Source organism: Phacochoerus africanus, chromosome 1 (genome assembly GCF_016906955.1).
Source record: "Phacochoerus africanus isolate WHEZ1 chromosome 1, ROS_Pafr_v1, whole genome shotgun sequence".
Classification (NCBI taxonomy): Eukaryota; Metazoa; Chordata; class Mammalia; order Artiodactyla; family Suidae; genus Phacochoerus; species Phacochoerus africanus.
Genome location: NC_062544.1, coordinates 283,184,848 through 283,199,085, shown reverse-complemented (window position 1 = coordinate 283,199,085; position 14,238 = coordinate 283,184,848). Strand labels below are relative to the sequence as shown.

At 47.1% G+C, this 14,238-nt stretch overlaps 1 long non-coding RNA gene across 1 annotated transcript; it reads right to left on the bottom strand.

Moving 5' to 3' along the window:
- Nucleotides 1–4,337: 4,337 nt before the first annotated feature.
- LOC125113732 (uncharacterized) lies at nucleotides 4,338–9,609 on the bottom strand. Its single transcript, XR_007131573.1, has 3 exons — nucleotides 9,499–9,609; nucleotides 4,598–4,742; nucleotides 4,338–4,363 (listed from the first exon to the last, which is right to left on the bottom strand). It is a non-coding gene; the product is annotated as an uncharacterized LOC125113732 (long non-coding RNA).
- Nucleotides 9,610–14,238: the final 4,629 nt, after the last annotated feature.

Here is a 14,238-nt window from a genome sequence, read left to right as displayed (position 1 = left end):
TTTGCGAGGTGTAGACACACACACCAAAGTTATGGACTTCATTGTTTCCCCTCAAAAGAGCTCTAACCCCAATGTGAGTATATTTGGAGACAGGGCTTTTAGGAGATAATTAAGGATAAATGAGGTCTTAATATTAGGTCCTAATCCAGTATCATGACCTTATAAGAAGAGGAAGGGGAGTTCCCGTCGTGGCACAGCGGTTAACGAATCTGACTAGGAACCATGAGGTTGTGGGTTTGATCTCTGGCCTTGCTCAGTGGGTTAGGGATCCGGCATTGCCGTGAGCTGTGGTGTAGGTTGCAGACGTGGCTAGGATCCCGCGTTGCTGTGGCTCTCGTGTAGGCTGGCGGCTACAGCTCCGATCAGACCCCTAGCCTGGGAACCTCCATATGCTGCGAGAGTGGCCCAAGAAATGGCAAAAAAAGACAAAAAAAAAAGAGGAAGGCACACTGTCCCTTCCCTATAAGGACACAGCCAGAAGGCTGCCATCTGCAACACAGGGACAAGGTTCTCATGAGAGCCCAACTCTGCTGACACCCTGATCTCCCACTTCCAGCCTCCAGAATTATGAGAAAATAAATTTCTGTCATCTAAACTACCCCAAGCTATGGCATTGTTACTATGGCAGCCTGAGCAGATCAAGACAACCAATAAAACAGAATATACAGCCCAGAAATCTACATCTCTAGGCACAGAAATAGTATCACATATCACCAGGGAAAGGATCACAATTTGTGAATTATTCTTCGGAAAAATCCAATTTGAATCCCTAGCTCACAACATCCCAAAAGGAAACCCAACAAGGATTAAAAACCTAAACACGAAAAGCAAAACTTGAAGACTTTTTTTTTTTTTTTTTAATGGCCTCACTTAGGGCATATGGAAGCTCCTGGGCCAGGGATCGAACCCGAGCCACAGCTGTAATAACAGCCAGATTTTTAACCCACTGCGCCAGCACCTCTGCAGCGATCTGAGCCACTGCAGTCAAATTCTTAACTCATTGCACCACAGCAGGAACGTCAAGACTTGAAGACTTTTAGAAGAAAATATATGAGATTATCCTTAAAACCTTAAACTAGGGAAATTTTTCCTTTTTTTTTTTTTTTTTTGCTTTTTAGGGCCACACCTGTGGCATATAGAGGTTCCCAGGCTAGGGGTCTAATCAGAGCTACAGCTGTCGGCGTACACCACAACCACAGCAACACAGGATCCAAGCTGTGTCTGCAAGCCACACCACAGTTCACGGCAATGCCAGATCCTTAACACACTGAGCGAGGCCGGGGATCGAACCCGCAACCTCATGGTTCCTAGTTGGAATCGTTTCCACTGTGCCACGATGGGAACTCCTCTGGGAAATTTTTCTTAAGGCAGAAAAAAAGCACAAACCAGAAGTGAAAATTTGGCCAACTTCACTAAATTAAGAATGAAAAAATACTGGTCAAAAAATGTAAAAATATAAGCCATAGATTTATAGATAGTAGCAGACATTTGCAATGTGTATTACTGAAATGAAAGTTCTAGAATCTCTTCTAAAAATTTCTAAATCAGTTTTTAAAAAGACACCCCAAAATGTAACATAAGCAAAAGACATAAACAAACAACTCACAAAAAATGATTTATATGTACATATATCTATAAAATTATACATACATAAATATAAAAAGACACTTTACTAGAATCAGGCAAATGCATGTTCAAACAGAGATACTGTTTCATAGCCACCAAATTAACAAAACTTTACAGGTCCAATAATTCTGTGTTGATGAAGCTGTGCAGAAACAGAAATTGTACACTGCAGGTGGAGATATAAATTAGTACAGCCATCCTGGAAAGCATTCTTAAGCATCTAGGGAGGATGGCGATAACGTGCCCTTTTGCCCAGTTACTCTTTTCTAGAAATGCACACTAAAGGGCAATCACACGTGTGTGCAAAAGGAGACAGGAAGGTACGAGAATGCTGTTGTCACACTGACATCCCAAGAACTTTCCAAGTAAGTTAGAATCACAGGAAAAACAAATAGAGACTAAATGCAACAATCATTAAATCCTAATTACCCCCAATTCCAGGCACACCACCTCCTTCATCTCAGGCAACAGACAAGCAGATAAAACATGATATCCGGGACACAAGGTAAAGCTCAGAAAAAAAAAACCCATTTCACACAAGGACAGACACAAGCAGGGACAAGTCCCTCACATTATAGCTGAAGGTACAGCTGAACCTGCCCCTGTTAAATACACTTGACATAAGAAAGAAATGGCAGGGCATTCCCGAAGTGGCTCAGCAGAAACAAACCCGACTAGCATCCATGAGGACGCCGGTTCAATCCCTGGCCTTGCTCAGTGGGTTAAGGATCCAGTGTAGCCGTGAGCTGTGGTGTAGGTGGCAGACGCGGCTCGGATCCTGCATTGCTGTGGTTGTGGCGTAGGCCAGCAGCTGTAGCTGCAATTAGACCCCTAGCCTGGGAACCTCCATATGCCCAGGTGTGGCTCTAAAAAGACCAAAAAAAAAAAAAAAAAAAAAGGAAAGAAAAAGAAAGGCAGAGGAGGAGTTCCCTCTGTGGTGCAGTAGGTTAGGAATCTGACTGCAGCAGCTGAGTTGCTCTGGATTCATGGGTTTGATCCTTGGCCCAGTACAGTGGGTTAAGGATCCCGTGCTGCCACAATAGCCCAGGAACTTACATATGCTGAAGGTACACCCATAATTTTTTTTTTAATGGCAGAGCAAATATACATAATTACAACAGAAAAAAGAGAGAAGCAAAGTGCAGAAGCCAATACCCTCCCAGAAGTAGATGAAAAGCTCTCACACACGTCCTGGTGATGCTCAGCAAACACAAGAGAACTATCTCTGGATGTTTATTTCTCCATCCCTAGTGTTCTGATTTGGAACACTTCATCAGAAACGGGAGTAATGAGGACTTTTAACTATGATTTTTTTTTTTGATCTTTTGTTCTTTTAGGGCTGCACCGCAGCATATGGAGATTCCCAGGCAAGGGTCGAATCAGAGCTGTAGCCGCCAGCCTACACCACAGCCACAGCAACTCAGGATCCGAGCCTCATCTTTGGCCTATACCACAGCTCACGGCAACACGGGACCCTTAACCCACTGATCGAGGCCAGGGATCGAACCCGCAACCTCATGGTTCCTCGTGGGATTCGTTTCCACTGTCCCATAACGGGAACTCCTAACTATGATTTTTATCTTTATTTTTGGCTTTTTTTTTTTTTTAGGGCTGCACCCACAGTATATGGAGGTTTCCAGGGTAGGGGTTGAATCGGAGCCACCGCTGCTGGCCTACGCCACAACCACAGCCACAGCCACAGCCACATGGGATCCAAGCCATGTCTGCAACCTACACCACAGCTCACGGCAATGCCAGATCCTTAACCCACTGAGCAAGGCCAGGGATTGAACCCGAGTCCTCATGGATACTAGTCGGGTTGGTTACCCCCGATCCACAACAGTAACTCCTAAACTATGATTTTTAATGCTGTCTGTGTAATACTATGCACTTCAGGCTTTAAAAATGTTGACCACACCCTAAGCTACCCCCCAAAAAAGTTTTTACAATAAACGATCTCCTGCTATAAGAAACTAAGAACATGAAATCAGCACAACAAGAAAGGACACAAGATGGAGTTTCCTGGTGGCTCAGTGGGTTAGGGATCCAGTGTTGTCACTGCTGTGGCCCGGGTTTGATCCCTGGCCAGGGAACTTTGGCACACCGTGGGCGTGGCAAAAAAGTAAAAAATAAAGGAAAAGAAAGGACAAAGCAAAGGAATGAGATTAAAAAGGGAACCTGCTGAGTTCAGAAAACAAACAACCTGAGAGAAAAAACACCTTTAAAAAACTAATACATGAAGTAGGAAGAGTTAGACACACAATAGACTGAGTTGAAAATTTAACTGTAACGCCCAGGAATGGCTTCAATAGTTACAGAGAATCAGAAGTTAAAAATAAAAGGGGTAGCGGCCAAAACTGAAACATCGAATTAAGTACTGTGGCCCTAACATTAGTCATTTTGTCCCAGCAATTCTGCCACTGCTCAAAACAGTTTGGGTACATTTGGGGGCAATCTTCATACCTCATTCTTTTTTTTTTTTGCTTTTTTTGCTTTTTTTGCAGCATATAGAGATTCCCAGGCTAGCAGTCGAATCAGAGCTACAGCTGCCAGCCACAGCCACAGCCACAGCCACGCCAGATCCGAGCCTCATCTGCAACCTACACCACAGCTCCCAGCAACCCTGGATCCCTAACCCACTGATCAAGGCCAGGGATCGAACCTGCAACTGCATGGTTCCTAGTCGGATTCATTTCCAGTGCTCCACGATGGGAACTCCTCATCCCTCATTCTTGATCTGAAACGATTTTATACAACATGGTTAAGTGCTTTGGCAAACAGGCAAATAATAGTAACAGTGACAACTCTGGTAGTACTTATCCTGGTACAGTGGTAAAAATTTACAGCTATGGAACCCTCTCATCCTCCTAAGCACCCCCAGTGAAATACGTATGCCTATTATCTCTGATTTCAATTAGGAAATTGAGGCATAGAGAATTTAAGTGACTTGCCAAGGTCACGGAACAAGTACCTGACTGAGCTGGGATATGAACCCAGGCATGTGGGCCCAGTGTTCAGTCGCCTTCTCGCTTCCCGATGGAATGAATGGGTGGTCATCTATTTCCTTTACCCGACGTGTTCTCCAAAGACTTCTGGCTATTTTTCTTCTATCAAGCCTATGGGAAAATGTTCAAAATTAGATCAAAATGTAATAATAAACATTCTGGTGATGTGTTTCTTTAAATAAATCTCATTCCAGGGAGTTCCCGTCGTGGCGCAGTGGTTAACGAATCCGACTAGGAACCATGAGGTTGCGGGTTCGGTCCCTGCCCTTGCTCAGTGGGTTAACGATCCGGCGTTGCCGTGAGCTGTGGTGTAGGTTGCAGACGCGGCTCGGATCCCGTGTTGCTGTGGCTCTGGTGTAGGCCGGTGGCTGCAGCTCCGATTCAACCCCTAGCCTGGGAACCTCCATATGCCGTGGGAGCGGCCCAAGAAATAGCAACAACAACAACAACAACAACAACAACAAAAAAGACCAAAAAAAAAAAAAAAATCTCATTCCACAAGACCCGCCCCTCCTAATTCTGGTTTTCAACGAAGGCCACATACATGGTCAAAAACCTCTGTAAATCCGCTCACCCACCCCTTCACTTTGCCTCTTCGGACACAGGTTCACTCCCTTTGGAAGCAAAGAAAAGTCTGGTCAAACCCACAGGAGGCCAGCCACAGGGCTGAAAGGAACCCCAGGCCAAGAGCAAAGGAGAAAAGGCTGCAGTTAGGGGGGCTGGAGGGAGCCCCCTCACCCATCCAAGGGGCTTCAGGAAGGGACAGCAGAGGAGAAAGGTCGACAGAGCGGCCGAAGAGGCTCCCAACCTGGGGACACCCAGGAGCACAGCACCAGTGCGAGGGGGCGGGGGCGGACAGAAATGAAGCTGGAAGCTCCTGACTGTTGACCGAAGGATGTGGCCGTTCAAAGTCTGCCAGGTCTCAGTCAGCCCCGTATCTGGGGCAGAGAGGCCGACCAGGGCCAGGCCGCGTTTCACAGCCACTGGAACCGGGATCCAGGAGGAGGATTGAGTTTTAGCAGAAGCAAGTAAAACCGGCAGCGACATGGATGGAACTAGAGAGTCTCAGACGAAGTGAGGGAAGTCAGAAAGAGAACGACAAACACCATATAATGTCACTTAGCTGCGGAATTGAATACCTGGCACAAATGAACCTACCTATGGAAAAGAAACAAACTCACGCACACGGAGAAGAGACTCGTGGTGGCCAAGGGCTGGGGGAGGAACTGGGAGGGACTGGGGGTTTGGGGTTAATAGATGTTAACTGTGGCATTTGGAGTAGACAGGAAATGAAGTCCTGCTCTAGAGCACAGGGAACTATATCCAGACCCTTGCGATGGAACAGATGGAAGATGATACGAGAGAAAGAATGTATCTATACGTATGACTGGGTCACTTGGCTGTACAGCAGAAAGTGACAGAACATAGGAAATCAACTACAACAATAAATAATAATAATAATATAATAAACAAATAAATAAATAGAAAAGAAAAAAAAATTTGATCAGCATCAAACCAGGGAAGCACGTTGAGGAGGCAAAGGGCTCCCCTGGGGTTCTGGGGCCTGGCTCTGAGCCCACGTCAAAGCCCAAACCCAGGCAGGACTTCTAGGAAGTGATGGAGCCCCTGACAGCTTCCAGGATTGGTCTGAGTTGCACCTGTCTACGGCCTGCGGCCGGCTGAGCCGTCTCCTTATGAAAGGATGAACTTGACCCCTGCAAGGAAGTTTGGCCCGGCATGTAGCCACTCCTAAAATCAGAGATTAACGATGGTTCTTGTTTATTCAAAGCACCTACTTAGAAATCCTGCAAAGGAAAGAGTGCCTGTGTCTGGTAGAATCTTTGCAAAGATGGCACGGTCCTTGTCAGTTTCTGGAGGTTTCAGCTTAGTGAAATATCATTACACCCTGAGTGGCATTTGCTGGAGCTAAATATCAGTGGACCTCACACTGAAATCCTCAGCACATATCAGAGCTCAACTATGTTTTAATTAACCTTACAAAGGAACTATAGAAAATGAACTGACTCAAAAAGAGAAGGGAACGAGTCCATGGACAGAGCGTACTGGTATTTTTACTTCTGTATTTATTTACTGGCCTCGCCTGCAAAACGCAGAAGTCCCCAGGCCAGGGATGGAACCAGCGCTACAGCAGTCACCAGAGCCACAGCAGTGACAGGTTGGATCCTTAACCCGCTGAGCCACCAGGGAACCCCCCAAACAGGTCTTAACAGATAGGCAGTCATTCCTTAAAAAGAAAATATATGTAGGAGTTCCCGTCATGGCGCAATGGTTAACAAATCCGACTAGGAACCATGAGGTTTCGGGTTCCATCCCTGGCCTCGCTCAGGGGGTTAAGGATCTGGCGTTGCCATGCACTGTGGTGTAGGTCGAAGACACGGCTCGGATCTGTTGCTCTGGTGTAGGCCGGTGGCTACAGCTCTGATTCCACCCCTAGCCTGGGAATCTCCATATGCCACAGGAGTGGCAAAAAAAAAATTGCAAAAAGACAAAAAAAAAGAAAAAGAAAAAAAGAAAAAAATTATATATGTAGATAGGCAGACAGACAGATGGGGGAGTTTTAGCATGTGGTACTTTACTTCCCAGGACTCTCCTCTCTTGTAACTGGAAGTTTGTATCCTTTGAGCCCCTTCCCCCATTTTGCCCCGGCTTCACTCCCTGAACCACCCCCTCCTCCACCCCCAGCATCTGGCAACCACCAATCTGTTCTCTATGAGTTCAGTTTTTTTGGGGTTCTGTTGGGGTTGGTTTTAGATTCCACATAGACGTGAGATCCGACAGGATTTGTCTTTCTCGGTCTCACTTAGTCACTACAAGGAAGAGAGTCCATGCTCTCTCTTTGAACCAGTTTGCCTCTCACACTAGCTGTTTAAGAGACAACTCACCAAGGATGGGCATCTACAAGCCTGCATAACCGAACGAAACATGTTAAGTGTGTAAAGATGGGCAGAAGCAATATGCACACAGCTACCAATGTGCCGCTAGGAATTTCCAGTCTGTCAGATACGCTCCACCGCAGCCCTTCCCCACCCCCACCCCTCGCCAGCGCACCCCGAACACGACCCGCCCCCAGATCTCTGTTCATTAAATTCTACTCCTCCATCTCGTAGGGCAAAGGGCAGGAACTGTAAGTGAGGGAGACACAGGCTGGGAAGGGATGGTCCTATTTGCAAAAGATAAAGACATGAGCAATTTTCTTGTTAGTTTGTCACACCAACACAAAGGGAGGGTGAAAATCAACTATCTGATGACTGCTGACTTGGAAAGGGTTTTTCATTCCTGAAAGCAGTATTTATCCCCAACGATTCAGAAACGGAAACAAACAAAAAAGTGAAACAGAAACAGGATCTTTTTTTTAAATCAAATGCAATTATGTATCACAGATCTTACACACGCGCGCACAAATACGACTGGCACAAATATTGCAAAACTGCTGGTAATGAAATTATAAAGCAGCTTACTTGCATTTAGGAAGGACCGACCTAAAGAGACTTCCTTCTTGCCTCTTCCACCAAGTCAAAACCTTCCTGGCACTCCGTGAAAAGATGTCTTTTCACCATCTTGCCTGCCAGTCCCTCCTTGACGCCTACACTCCGCTGGGAGCTGTCTGTGCAGGGTGCTAAGGAGAGGACTTTTTTTTTTTTTTTTTTAAGATTGGGTTATTCGTTTTAACTGTGAGATGTTTCTGTCTAGTGTTTAATTCCCTAATCGCATGGTTGCAGGCCACCCCAGGACACGACTTCCTTGCGGTGTGGTGTGAGTAGGAGTAACACCTTCTAAATGAATACATTGTTATTAATGGCAAGAAATAAATAAAGCATCCCACTTTAAAATGGGCAAAAGACATGAACAGACATTTGTTTTCTGAAGAAGACGTACAGGTGGCCAACAGGTACAGGAAAAAGGCGCTGGCATCAACAATCATCAGGGAAAGGCAAATCGAAACCACAGTGAGAGAGGACCTCTCCCCTGCTGGGATGTCTATTACCAAGAAGAGATAACAAATGTTGATCAGGATGTGGAGTAAAGGGAACCCTTGTGCACTGTGTTTGTGGGAATGTTTAGGGGTGCAGAAGCCACAAAGGAAAAACAGCATGGAGGTTCCTCAAGAAATCAGAACTACCATATGACCCAGCAATCCCACCTCCGAAGATACAGCCCAAAGGAAATGAAAACATCATCTCAGAGCGCTAGCTGTACTCCCATGTTCACTGCAACATTATTCACAACAGCCAAGGTGGAGACCCAATATATACATGGAATGTTCTCAGCCTTAAGAAAAAGGAAAAAAATCCTGCCCTCTGCAAACGACAAGGATGACCCCAGAGGGCATTATGCCCCGTCGAAGAAGCCAGAAGGAGAAAGATAAGCACTGCATGACTTACACAGAGACTCTTCATTAAAAAAAAAAAGAGAAAAAAAAAAGGAAGAAAAGTGGAAATCAGGAGAAAAGTGACTGCCAAGGGATAGAGCAGTGAGGAAAAGAGAGGTTCTGAGGAGCTATGGGCCAGCAAGGTGACTACAACTGAAAACACTATATTGCATAACTGAAAATCGCTAAAAGGGTAGAACTTGAATGTTCTCAACAAGATCAGTCTTTAACATGAATACACCGTTAGACCAAGTTTGATCACATCTGGTCTGGAACCTTTCCTTTTCCTGAATCTAAAAAGAGGAAAGCAAGGGGGTCAGGCTGGCAGGAGGCGGCCCTCGGGCGTGCGCGGGCGGGCAGAGGCGCGCGGACCCCCGCCCCCGCGCCACGGCCCCGGGGCCTCACCTCGCGCGCCCCGCGCCGCCCGCGCCCCCGCGCTCCCGGCCGCGCGCCCGCGCCGCCCCGGCCGGTCCTCACCGTGCGCCCCGCACTCCCCTCGCGGGGCCGGTGCAGCCGCCGCGAGCTCAGAGCCGCGTGGGGACCGTCCCCGGAGGAGCTGGGTCCAGGCCGAGCGCGGCTGGCCCCTCCGCACTGCATTTAGGAGGTGGGAGGAGCGGCGCGCGGTGCGCACAGGAAATCTGATAGGTGAGGAGGCGGCGGGCGGGCGGGGACGCGGGGCGCGGCGGCTGGGGTGGCGGGGCGCCCGGATTCCCCGCCAGCGCCCCGCGCGGGGCTCCGGGCATCGGCAGGACCCCCGCGCCGAGCGCCGGGGGGAGGCGACAGGCACGGTCTGCCATGTTCCGCTGCGGCGGCCCCCGGAGAACGGGCATCTTTCCCGGAGCCCCGGCAGTTCCCCCTGGTGGAGTTTGCTCAGATCCCCTTAGGCCGAGGCTCCGAGTTCAGCGTCCAGCCCTCCCAGGGGACGATCCTAAAGTTAACTTTGAAAATGCTGTCTGTGCGGGGAAGGCCGCGCGGCCCCGCCGTGCCTACACCCCCACCCCCCACCCGCCCTTTCAGAAAAGAGATGCCATTTTCCCAGCACACTGTTGGGTTAGGAGCAGAGTCAAGGTCAGATAACGGAATGTGGAGGTATCCGGGTTGTTTCATCCACAGGACGGCCAAGTTGGTACTAGTCCCATTCCCACTTTACAGAGGAAGAAACTGAGGCACGGGGAAATTAAGGAGCGTGAAGGGGGTGCGGGGATGACCAGTGAGATGGCTGAGAAGGTGGCCATGAGACCCCAGCGCTCTCTGGCTGAGAGAAAATAGATGATGATTATGATAGATCGATGCTAGATTGATTGATTGATTGATTGATTGATTGATTGATTCATGTACAAAATATACATTTTTTAAGAGTTGGGGACATATCATTGATCATCTAATTCAGGGGTTGTCAACCCCCGGCTGCCCAGTAAAAATGCCTGAGAAAGTTTTAAAATTCCCAACGCTCAGGCCCTACCCCGGCGAAATGAACTGACTTTTTTCCCTTAATCTTATATCTGCAAGAGCCTCGGATCAATGCCAGGCCTTATTTCACCACGATTAGCATGTGATCCTTCTTGCAGCACATGAGCTACGGTGGGGCAAAGGAGGAAGAAGACCCCCAAATGTTTAGTGCGCTGCAGCGCGGAAGCCTGAAAGGTGCAGGCCACTGCGGGGTTGAAGAGCAAGAAAGAGGCCCCAGGGCTCAAGGGGGTGGAGCTGTGGCTGGCGGGGCGGGCGCCCTGTGAAGAGGCTAATCCAAGCGCAGTCAGCCCTGGTAGCAGGGTAGCACCAATACCAGCCTGGGTGATTAGCCTCCCCCGCGCTTATGCACTCGGTTGATGGAGCACGTCTCCTGGGGTAACCAAAGGGGCCTCACAGCAGAGCGCTTATTAGCCAGCACAGCCTGCTGGATGCCGCTCGCACAGCCTGGCGGATGCCGCTTCCGCAGCCTTAAGTGGGCCTGGCAGAGCCGGGAGGGTGAGTGAGGAGAAGCCTGGCCTCCCCCCTGCGCCCCTGTCCTCGACCTCCCGGAGGCCCCTCCCAATCTCGGCTTCTGTTTCCAGCGGCTCCTCCATCCCGAGTTGGTACCAAGCCATGCCTCTGTCAGCCACGCACATCTTAGCTCAGAGAGCTCAGCGGCCTGTTTTCTGGCACCCCAAGGGACTGTGACCCAGGCCAGGTGATTTTTAATCCTGGAGAGCAAGGAAGGTGCAGACCCCAGAGAAAAGGGCCTGGGGAGAACCAAACTGAGAGATGGAATCTCCTGAGATCGGTATGACGGACAGCCACGGGCAGAGGAAAGGCTGAGACAGGAATTTGCCTGCCGGTGGTTCAGTTCTCTGTAATGACACAGGTCTGTGTGCACAGCTCATCCAGCTTTGAACACATCTGTCGGGAAAACAAAAGCCCCTTCTCCTGGATCAGAGGGGGGCTGTCTAAGGCTCTGAGGCTGGCTGGTGTTTGCTAAGCTCAGGGAGGAGCCCAGGCAGTGGCTGCTCTGTTCTCTTCTGGGGGAGCGGGCAGGGGGGGGGGGGGGGGAAGAGGTGTTCCTCACCTGTGAGCCTTGCCACCGCTCTCCCCTCCCCCGCCCCAGAAAAGGGCTTTGCCCAAGCAGAGGAAGCTCTGCCTCTATGTCCCCCACCCCCACCCCACCCCCTCTTAATCGTGGACTTCTTAATCAGGGAGTCTATGATTAAGATCTAAGTCCCTTTAGCTGAGGGTCCACCATCACCCGTGCAGCAGACTCAGAAGTAGGGAGAGTGTCAAGTGGAACTTTAATAGACAAAATAGATACCATTCGTTGAGGTGTTCAGGAGAATAAAACTAGGTTTTAACTTATGATGTAACGTTAATGTATACGTAATAGGAGCTATCGGTCACTACGCATATGTCTCTTCTTTCTGTTAATATAGGATCTAAAACAATTTCATTGTTTAAAATTTAATGTTTACAAGAGATACTTTGAAATCATAAGGTTGCAGCTACCAGCAGACATTGCTTTGAGAATGGCTGGTGACATCTGACATGGCTCAGAAAAACTCAGGTTCTCAGCCATACAGGAGGAGGTATGAAATCCACAATGGCCAGAGCAGGTGTACAGTGATGTCTGAAAGGCCATGAAGCAGGCCACTTTGGTGAGTAAAGTTTAAATTAAGCCATGTATAAGCCAGGGTGACTTCCTTAATTCTCAGTACATGCAGATTTCCCATCATTTCCCCCTTTTGATTGTAAGTCCTTGAATAGAAAGCATTGGTGATCAAATCATCTGTTCCTCTCTGCTGGGGTGATTCAGCTGCTTGCACCAGGCGTAGATCATTTACCTTGGTGCTAGTCTTTCTTCATGTTTGCCTAGTCAGTCCACACTGGGGGAAACTGATCTGATAACATGAACCAGCTCAGGAGTATATTAATGAGGAAACACTGTATTGGCCATACATTTGCTCATTTACACCCAATTGTCACACAAATATTGTGCATGTGCTTTTAGCAGTACAGCTAAAGCAAGCACTGGTATGTCATGAGTAGTTACTCTGTGATAATTCCATTAGGTAATTTTCTTTTCCTTCTGAACATCAGGGCAAAGGTGTGGCTAACACAATTACTTTTATACAGACTTCAATTAACAGACCTAGAATTTCAGAGCTGTTGAAATGTAATCTTCTTCTCTAAAATTACCCTCATCTCCACTGAACACAGCCAAACCAAGTCTAATTCGTTTCAAAAATAAGTCTGCTCCATAAGCTCCTCCATGTTGATTCTGGTGTAATTCCTCAGGACTCTCAGACTAAATTCCTGGAAAGGTTCTCAAGGCCAGGGAAGCCACGCCAAAGACTTGCCATCAGATTCTGCCATGGATTTCTCTTTTCTAGAAGTCCCCAAAATATCAAGATTCCTGCACATGCCAGGAGGCAGTCTTTCCTATTCATGCGATAAGGCTGCTCAGAACCCAAGAGTCTCCAATTTCTGGAGGGACCAGGCAGAGGGAAAAGCAAAATATTTCAGTTTTATTCAAAGAGGTATAATTTGCCCAACCGCTCTAAGTCATAAGTAGCTTCAGTGAAAGGGCTTCCCTATGTCCGGAAAATACAGATCAAAACCAGTGATGCCCCACACAGAGTAAGCCATGCACATAATAAACATATTCACCAATTGACTCTGTAAATAATCCTTTCTGTTATTTGCTTTATAAAGTCATCAGGTCGTGCACTGGAATTTTTTTATTCAATGAATTTTATTACTTTTATAGTTGTACGTCAATCATAACAACACAATTTTATAGCATTTCCATCCCAAAACCCCAGCCCATCTCCCCACCCCCAGCCTGTCTCCTTTGGAAACCAAAAGATTTTCAAAGTCTGTGGGTCAGTATCTGTTCTGCAAAGAATTTCATAGTGTCCTTTTTTAGATTCCACATGTAAGTGATAACATATGACATTGGTGTCTCACTGTCTGACTGACTTCACCTAGCATGATAATTTCTAGGTCCATCCATGTTGCTGCAAATGCCGTTATATCTTTCCTTTTATTGACTGGGTAGTATTCCATTGTATGTATGTACCACTTCTTCTTTATCCACTCCTCTGTCAATGGACATTTAAGTTGTTTCCATGTCTTTGCTATTGTAAATAGTGCTGCAATGAAAATTGGAGTACATGTATCTTTTTTGAGTCATGGTTTTTCCTCTGGATAGATCCCCAGAAGTAGGACTAACTGGATCAAAGGGTAATGCTGTTTGTAGTTTTCTGAGGACTCTCCATACTGTTTTCCACAGTGGTTGCACCAATTTACATTCTCACCAACTGTGTAACACGGTTCCTTTTCTCCATACCCTTTGCAACATTTATTGTTTGTAGACTTTTTGATGACGGCCATTCTGGGCAGTATAAGGTGGTACCTCATAGTATTTTAATTTGCATTTCTCTAATAATTAGTGATGTTGAACATTTTTTCTTTTTTCTTTTTTTTTTGGCCATCTGTATGTCTTCTTTGGAGAATTGTCTGTTTAGATCTTCTGCCCATTTTTTTGATGGGTTTTGTTTTTTTGTTTTTTGGTTTTTGTTTTTTTGGGGTTTTTTTTGTATTGAGCTTCAGGAGGTGTTTATAAATTTTGGAGATTAATCCCTTGTCAGTTGCTTCATTTGCAATTATTTTCTCCCATTCTGTGGATTGTCTTTTCTTTCATTTTGTTTAGGGTTTCTTTGCTATGAAGAAACTTTTAAGTTTAATTAG